The following is an 8,663-nucleotide window of genomic DNA, read 5'->3' on the forward strand; positions in this document are numbered from 1 at the left end:
TGTATACTCGTCTGACTGGAACGTGACTTTGGTATGTATAATGCTCTTCAATTGAAGGTATGGAAACACAAATGAGTTGGGTAGGTTGTATTTCTGTTGTATTTCAGGGAAGGGTAGGATCTTTGATCGAGAGCAGAGGTCATTAATCTTTTGTACTCCCAAAGCAGTCCATGTTTTTAAAGAGAGCCATGGAGATATAATTTCTAAGGTGTCCAGAGGAGCCTGGGCACAAAAGTTGTTCTCCATTAATCGACTGGATCGGGTGGCATCCCATACTTTCAAGGTAAGCGCAGAAGTAGGGTATAGTATGTTTGTGTTTGGTCGATATACTTTTGGTGACCATAGAATATTCGTTAGACTATGTGGGTATGTAATGGTTTGCTCCATGTCCACCCATTGAAAGGTGTTTGTCGGAGCATGTAGTCTGATGGCTGACTCAAGGATAGCTGCTTTGTAATAAGACAGCACTTTCGGAAAACCTAATCCCCCTTCAGCCGTGGGCAAATGTAGGAGTGATACCGGCAATCTTGGTTTCATGCCACCCCATACGAATTTGTTTAGTGTGGATTGTATGGTTTTGAGCAATTGTACAGGAACTTGTAAATGTAGCATCCTGAAGACATATAAAAGTTTTGGTAATACTACCATTTTGATTGTATTCAATCTCCCTAACCAAGACAAGCGCACCTCTCGCCATTTCTGGAAGATGGAATTACATATGTTCGGCATGGTGGCATAATTAAGAGTTATCATTCTTTGTTTGTGTAGAGCTAGCTTTACTCCCAGATATGTAATGTAGTGTTGCCTTCAGTCAAACTGATAAGAGGTTCGTAGTGTTTTAGCTCTGTGCGCCGAAATGTTGAATGCAAGCGCTTGTGTTTTAGTTTTATTAAGTCTGTAATAAGATACTCGCCCATATGAGTCTTGGATGTTTAAAAGTTTCGGTAGTGACTTCTCCGGGTTGCTAAGAGATAACAAGATGTCATCTGCGAACATCGCTAGTCGGTATTCATTTGAGTGGATCTGTATACCTGTGATCAAGGGATCATGCCTTATTTTATGGGCTAGAGGTTCTAAGGAGAGTATGAATAAGATTGGAGATAACGGGCATCCTTGCCGCGTTCCATTGGTAAGATTAAAAGGATGTGAGATAAAGCCTGAGTTAGAGACTTGCGCAACTGGAGTACCATATAGTGCAAAGATACCTTGTATTAGTTCAGGTGGAAAGCCGTACTTGGAGAGGACTGTCGACATGTAGGCCCAGTTAAGTCGATCAAACGCCTTTTCAGCATCTAAGGCCAGAAACAGACTCTCTGAACCGTGTTTTTCTATATGGGATAGTATGTTTAGGATCTTTCTAGTGTTGTCACAGCCTTGTCTGCCTTGAACAAAACCTGACTGATCATTATGCACAATACGAGGTATTATCTTTGCTAGCCTATTTGCTATAAGTTTGGCATATAGCTTGGTATCGCAATTCAGGAGAGATATGGGCCGAAAATTAGGGCAGCGTGTAGGGGGTTTGCCCGGCTTCGGTAACGTAGAAATGTGAGCTTTCAACATGTCTTTGGGCATGTTGCCTGTAGTAAAGCAGTGATTGAATAAGTCTGTCAAATAAGGAGCTAATATATATCGGAACGTGTAATAATATAGGTTAGTGAACCCGTCTGGACCGGGTGATTTATGCTTCGGTAATTGTGTTATGGTTTGTAAAACCTCTGGAATCGTGAAGGGTTCAATCAGTTGTTGTCTTTCTGTCAGTGTAAGGGTCGGTAACTGAACATCTCGTAAAAAGTCATCAATGTCAGTTTGTTGTGGCGTGTGGAGGTCCCTATCTTCAGCTAGGTTGTATAGTTTGCTATAATATGTGCCTAACTCTTCCACTATTTCCTGCGGGTTAGTAATCTTGTGTCCCTTTTCTGATTGGAGAAAGGCAATCTTAGACGATGACTTTGAGTTGGGATGCCAAGATTTTGCCAGCTCTGTTCCCATCTTTGAAGAATTTATGTTTCATTCTGGTAAGGAAATATGTAGTCTTAGCTAGGTCCATATCCTTCAAACGTGACTGGAGTTGGAGTATTTTTGTTGTGGTGTCATATGAGGGAGATCTCTTGTTGGCGTGCGTGAGCGTGGCTAAGTCGGTCAGAATCTTTGTGTATGTGGCAAGGCGTTGTTTTTTATTATAACTAGCGTGTTTGATGAGTTGGCCTCTAAGTACTGCCTTGTGTGCTTGCCATAGGGTTTCTATTCCCACCTCCCCTGTATTATTAAGAGAGAAATATGCTTCCAATTCTGCCGTGAGTTGTGGTATTAAAGTATAGTCTGTCAAAAGAGTATCATTAAGCCTCCAAGTGTGTTTGCCAGTTACCGGGTGTTGCATCTTGGTCGTCAGCGAAATTGGGGCATGATCAGACCACGTAATGTCTCCTATACCCACTTTCATTATTTGTAGAGTCTGTGATTTGGGGATTAAAAATCGGTCTATACGTGAGTATGATGTATGGCTAAGAGAGTGGTACGTATAGTCCTTGTCTAATGGGTTGAGTGCCCTCCATATGTCCAGGAACCCATGCTCTAAAAGCGTATCTCCTATAATTTTTGCAGAGCGTATCCTTTGTGTGGCTGTAGATTTTTTGACTTTGTCAGTAGAAGTGGTGTCTAAAGTTGGGTCAAGGAGAAAGTTTGTATCTCCTCCTATGATAAGCTCGCCAAACTTATGTGCAATGGATAAGGTGAGAATTTTCTCTAAGAAGACCCGTTGGTCTGTGTGAGGACCATATATATTAACCAGGGTGAATTGTGCATTATTAATTACACATTGTAATATGAGAAACCTCCCTTCCCTATCACCTATTTTCTTTACTAATTGGAAGGATAAGTCCATGCTTATCAATGCGGTACTGCGATGCGGTTAGTGTGAGCATTCGACTTCAGACCAGTATTAAAGCTAGAATAAGCACTCTTATTACGTTCCTTCAAAAGCACCAGGGGGGGATTAAATAACAGGGGGAAACAGGAATTAAACAACCAAATATATACAAGAAAAGTGTCTCCAAATTGAGACTTAACCATGACTTGGTTAATAGGCAAAAAAAAAAGCCCATTTGGGGGGAGAGAGACCCTATTTTACCTCTAGGGAATGATACTGAAAGGTTACATATACTTTGCTTTTATGGCATATGAAAGACATTTGCATTTGTCCACCCTATGAGGTTTGTGAGACTCGTGACTTGATGGTGGGGCCTGAGATTAGGAGCCCCCCCAGCAAGCCAACCTGTCTGTCCACCATAAGCATAACAATCCTGTCATCAATAGGAATAATTAGGTATTGGGTGGAGGTTGAAAATCGGCTTTATACGGGTTACCAGTATACCCTGACTATAGCCAGGTTAAAAGAAACCTAGAGAGGGTGAGCATTGCAGTCACTTAGCTGTGGCGACAGTTTGCCAGTTCTGGGTCAGTTTCATCGGTGATCTGGTAAAGTAGCGTTGGGAGGCCGGTTCGCTGTTATTCGCTTCCACGGGCAGACCCCATCCGGACAGTAGCTTGTCCCCGTCTTCTGGTGAGGGTAAGTGATGTTCTGTGCCGTTCCGTCGGATTATAAGCTTCGTGGGGAAACCCCACTTATACGGAATGTCCGCTGCTCGTAGTGCTTTAGTAATGCGACTGAAGGACCTCCGTGTAGCCAAAGTAGCCGCCGACAGATCAGTGAATATTTGAAGTTTGCTATATATCCCAGGCAGCGTTTGCATTTTCTTTGCTGTTTGCATGAGATTTTCCTTCGTCGTATAGTAATGAAGCCTAGTGATGACGTCTCGAGGGATGGATACTGGTAGATGCTTAGGCTTAGGCAGTCTATGAATCCTGTCCAGCAAGAGTTCAGATATCGGGACCTCCGGGAGTATTTCCTGAAAGAGTTCTGTCGCATATTTCCCCAGATCCGCAGGGGCGATCTCCTCAGGGATGCCGCGAATTCGAACATTATTCCGTCGGTCTCTGTCTTCGTGGTTAGCCAATTTCACAAGCACAGAGGTCAGTTTAGTTTCTAGCGTTTCACAGGCGGAGGCCACATTATTATGTGCAGTAATTATCTCCTCTGTTTTTGATTCCAAACACTCTGTGCGTTCGCCGAGGGCTTTCACCTCCATTCTGATCTCTTTGGCCAAATTCGCAAAATCGGAACGCAGAGAAGCTTGTAATTCCGCAAGCATTTTCTTAATTGAGGAGTCGGTAGCCGGTGCTGTTGTGAGCGATATAGTGGTTTCATCACTTCTCCCAGAACTCGAGGCCGGTGATGTGGGCCTACCAGCGCCATCTTGTGCACGGCGTGTCGTCGGTGATAAGGCCGTGACTTGTAATTCTGCTTGTTTCAGCTTCGTTTTTTTTGCCGTGCGTTGTGCCATCTTCCTCTCCGTGATATCCAGTAATGTATTTGTTGGTTAATTTTCGTTATGTGCTCGTCTAATAGCTATATTATGCGGGCTCTTTCCGGGAGCTGATCGCCTACACGTCCGTCTCCTCAAGCGGTCAGGCCACGCCCCCCAAATATTTTATTTTTTAAACTACATTTAGCAAATTCTGTGGCATTGCTTGCTGTATAGGGAATGTTGCTTAGTGAGAAAAGAAAATTCAACTATGTACCATTACATGCATCCTGATATGACCTGTTCTGTGTATCAAAATGACCTGTTCATTACGCTTCATATCTATGTGGTTTTCAGAGACATGGCTTCATTGTTTCAATTGCATTCCTCTTTTTTTTTTTTTTTTTTTTTAAAGTTTTATTGAGCAATAATAAAATTACAACGTTTGGTGCATATATTAAACAACAATTCAATGAGACAGAAGTTTGACATCAGTAGTTGTAGTTAACAGAGATTATGATAGTAGCTTTATCCCACTGGGTTGTGAGAATTTAACATGACGTAACAAGGTTGTCTAGGTGTAGTTAAGTATGGGTGGATGTTGTTCCAACACTTTCCCTCGCGTAGGGGTCACCCTGTCTATGTGTGTGTGCGGTGTCTTCCTGATGAATCAGGTTTGTGCTTCTCTCTTGGAGTGGCGACTCGGGTCAAGTCATGGACGTGTCAGCTAGTGGTGTATGGTGTGTTCGCTGTGGATTTTCCCAACTAATTTGTCCGTGAAATCCCTAGCTGGTCTCTGGTGATGGTGGGGTTTCCACCTGCCAGTTTTTGCTTTTGAAGGAACACCCGCCAGGGTTCCCAAGTGGCAATATATCATTGTATTTAAGAGTGAAAGAGTATGACAGTTCTTCCATTACTCTAATGGAAGAACTGTCATACTCTTTCACTCTTAAATCAAGATGCGTTGGTGTTTGGATAGGGGTTGGGGGTATAGTAGAAAGAGCATGACCCTGGGTTCCCAAGGGAGTTTGATCCCCGTGATTATATGTATGAGGTCGGCTATCTTTGTCCAGTAGTCTTGAATCGTTGGGCATAGCCACCATATGTGACCTGTGGTTCCCTCTATATGTTTACATCTCCAGCGGTGTGTTTGGGAAGAACCTATTGATGCGGGTCGGTGTATAGTGCCATTTGCTACTCGTTTGTAATTACCCTCCTGTGTGCTATTGCTTGGATGTGTGAAAGATGTTTTTGAATATTTTGTGCCAGTCTTTTGTTTGTATCTGTGTGTTCAGTTCCTTGTCCCAGGGTGTCGTATAGTTTGGTAGGATCTCCTCATGGCGTTGACGTATTAGTTTATAGAAGGCTGAAATGTGCCCTTTCCTTATTGTGTGGTGTGAGCATTGTGTTTCGTACAGCGTATGGTTTCTGTGTCCCTGCAGGTAAAGTGGGTTATATTTATATGCGAAAAAAATTACTTGCCTGTGATCCATGTGTAAGTGGTAATTTGGAAACCTGTCCTGTAAGTGAATACTAAACGTGACCTCCTGGTGGCTAACCAACCTTAGACGTGGTTGCTATGAAACAAAGAACCAATGAGGTCATAAGGAAATTGGTGTTCTAAATAAGATTTCTCAACCAAGTGAGTATATTAATGGAAAGAAAATCCATGTATACCTCTAAATGAAGGACCTAAACACTATGAAGTACCCATAGATACCGGAAAGGGATGGTGATCACTACATGTAACCGTGAATGAAGAGTTGTGCCTTGAATGAAACATTTTGCCTGGAATGACACAAATGTAATCCGATACAGTGAAATTGAATTGTTGGTATGATTAATAAGCTGCATATACTCACTTGGTGTAGAAGTCTTATTTATAATGCCGATTTCGTTATGATCTCATCGGTTTTTTGTTGCCTAGCAACCCGCGTCTCACGTTGGGCACCGGGAAGGGGGGTGGTATCGTTTAGCATTAATTTACGGGACTGGTTTTCGATTAACAACTCACTCATGAGTCACAGGTAAGTGATTTTGTTTTTTCCACTTTATTTTCACACATAAGTATAACCCAATCTTATTGTTTATTTGATCTTGATAAAGTGACCAATACGTTGATCTCTGTATGATGTGGATCACCAAATAAATCCACAAAAAGGAAAAGAAGAATCTGAGCCAATCACAATGCTTTGCCATAGGATTTGCAGAGACTGTCAAGGAGGCAGATCGGGGCAGAGTCAGCATTAGGAGTGCCAAAACTCAAAATCAAGATAGTACTAGTATCTACCAGTCAAATTAGAGAGAGACGTGTATGTGTAGGAGGAACCAAAGGTGTGGGATGGACAATAGGCCAAACCAGAGAGGAGGAGTGGCAGATGTTCAATCATCCAATCAGATCATTCGTAGAGCCACAGAAAGGTGGATCCCAACTGCATATCGTGAATATATACAATTGGAGTGTAACGCCTATATTTATCAACCAGATAGTCAATGTTCAAAGATCAGATACTGTGATATAGCTTAAATAAATAGTAACTGAAAAAATGTATATATGCTGGAAAAATACTGATAATTCCATGTTCATAATGTTAGATAACTAATAGTCCCTTAGAGAGAAATATATTTACTGAGTTAGTTGCTAAAACAACTATACTACAAAATACTGCACATAGTTTGCCTGAATGAATCTACCACTTTTTTTGGATACAGTCTCTATGGGAATAAAGCGATCTCTCATGTGGTATTAGTTGCTTCCAAACCTCTAAAAAGGGTGGTAGAGATCTTTGGATTCATAACTCATGTTGCCAATATTCTGGATATAATATGAATAAATGACTATACGGTGAGGGGAAAAAAGTATTTGATCCCCTGCTGATTTTGAACGTTTGCCCATTGACAAAGAAATGATCAGTCTATAATTTTAATGGTAGGTGTATTTTAACAGTGAGAGACAGAATAACAGAAAAACGCATGTCAAAAAAATAAAACATTTGATTTGCATGTCAATGACATACTTACTTCTTGTTACTGGACACATAATCACATGCATGTCAGTGCACCTGTAAAAGAACAAGTTCTTTGAAAAGAAATCCTGTGAAACTGCCATGTGCTGTCCTCCTAATCCCTTGATTACGTGTGATGTCTGAATGGGTTGTGACCTCATAAACCACTCTGTGAATACTCCTCCCAGTACTAGTGGCTAGAATTCTGCATAGTCGGGGCTTGTCAATTAATTTTTTCAGTGTATTTTTATGTGTATTTTACAGTTGTAAACAAAGATACAAAATAAGCAAGGCTTATTTTAGTGGCACATTAAAGGGACATTGTAGACACCCAGACCACTTCAGCTAATTGAAGTGGTCTGGATGCCAACTCCCATTACCCTTAACCCTTGAGTGGTAATTATTGCAGTTTTTATAAACTGCTATGGTTAACTCCTCCTCTAGTGGCTGTCTACCAGACAGCCACTAGAGAGACTTCTGGGTTCTTAAACGACTTTTGGTCGTCTAAGCAACACTTGACGTCCTCACACTATGCATGAGGACTTCTAGCATCACCGGAATCCCCATAGGAAAGCATTGTATAATGCTTTCCTATGGGGAGATCCTAATGCAGCGCATTCGCGTTCGGCCTCCCCGCCAGCGACGAGGGACATCCACGCTAGACCCAGGTAATGGACTGAAGGGTTATTAACCCCTTCAGTTCTGCGGGAGGGGGCAACTATAATGCTATAGTTTCCCTTTAAGTGTCTCATATTCCATACGATAGCCACTAGGGGTCAGTAAAATGTATACTTTTTGTATACTTCTATCCAGGCTAGGATGATTGGGTATCATACAATTCACAAAAATAGAGTGTGCCGCTTTTCCAAACTTCATCCAATAAGTTTGACTGTACTCACTCATTCACTTTATTTATACAGCCCTAGTCACACCTCCATGCACGTGACTTGCACAGCCTTCCTGAACAATTCCTGAAAATGAACCTAGATATTCTAGGTTTCTGTATTGCACAGTCTGTTTAATCTAAATTTCTTATCTCCTGCTCTGCTAATAGTTTGCTAGACCTTGCAGGAGCCTCTTCTGTGTAATTAAAGTTACATTTATGTAGCACACAAGATTAAAAACTTCTAAAGCAAGTTAAAGTCTGTTTGAAAAAAAAAAAACACATTCCCATGCAGGCTGTGTTCATCACAGCCAGGGAACGTGTGGCTAGGGCTGCATGGACAGAAACAAAAGTCATTTATAACTATTAAATGGCAGGAAATTGAGCAGTGAGGTTGAGGGCATGATCTAT

At 41.7% G+C, this 8,663-nt stretch overlaps 1 protein-coding gene across 1 annotated transcript in view; it reads left to right on the forward strand.

The window, feature by feature from the left end:
- GSS (glutathione synthetase) overlaps window positions 1-8,663 on the forward strand; it is a 125,728-nt gene that overhangs the window by 21,185 nt on the left and 95,880 nt on the right. The gene's annotated exons all lie outside the window — the stretch shown is intronic.

The sequence above is a fragment of the Pelobates fuscus genome, chromosome 5 (genome assembly GCF_036172605.1).
Source record: "Pelobates fuscus isolate aPelFus1 chromosome 5, aPelFus1.pri, whole genome shotgun sequence".
Lineage (NCBI taxonomy): Eukaryota > Metazoa > Chordata > Amphibia > Anura > Pelobatidae > Pelobates > Pelobates fuscus.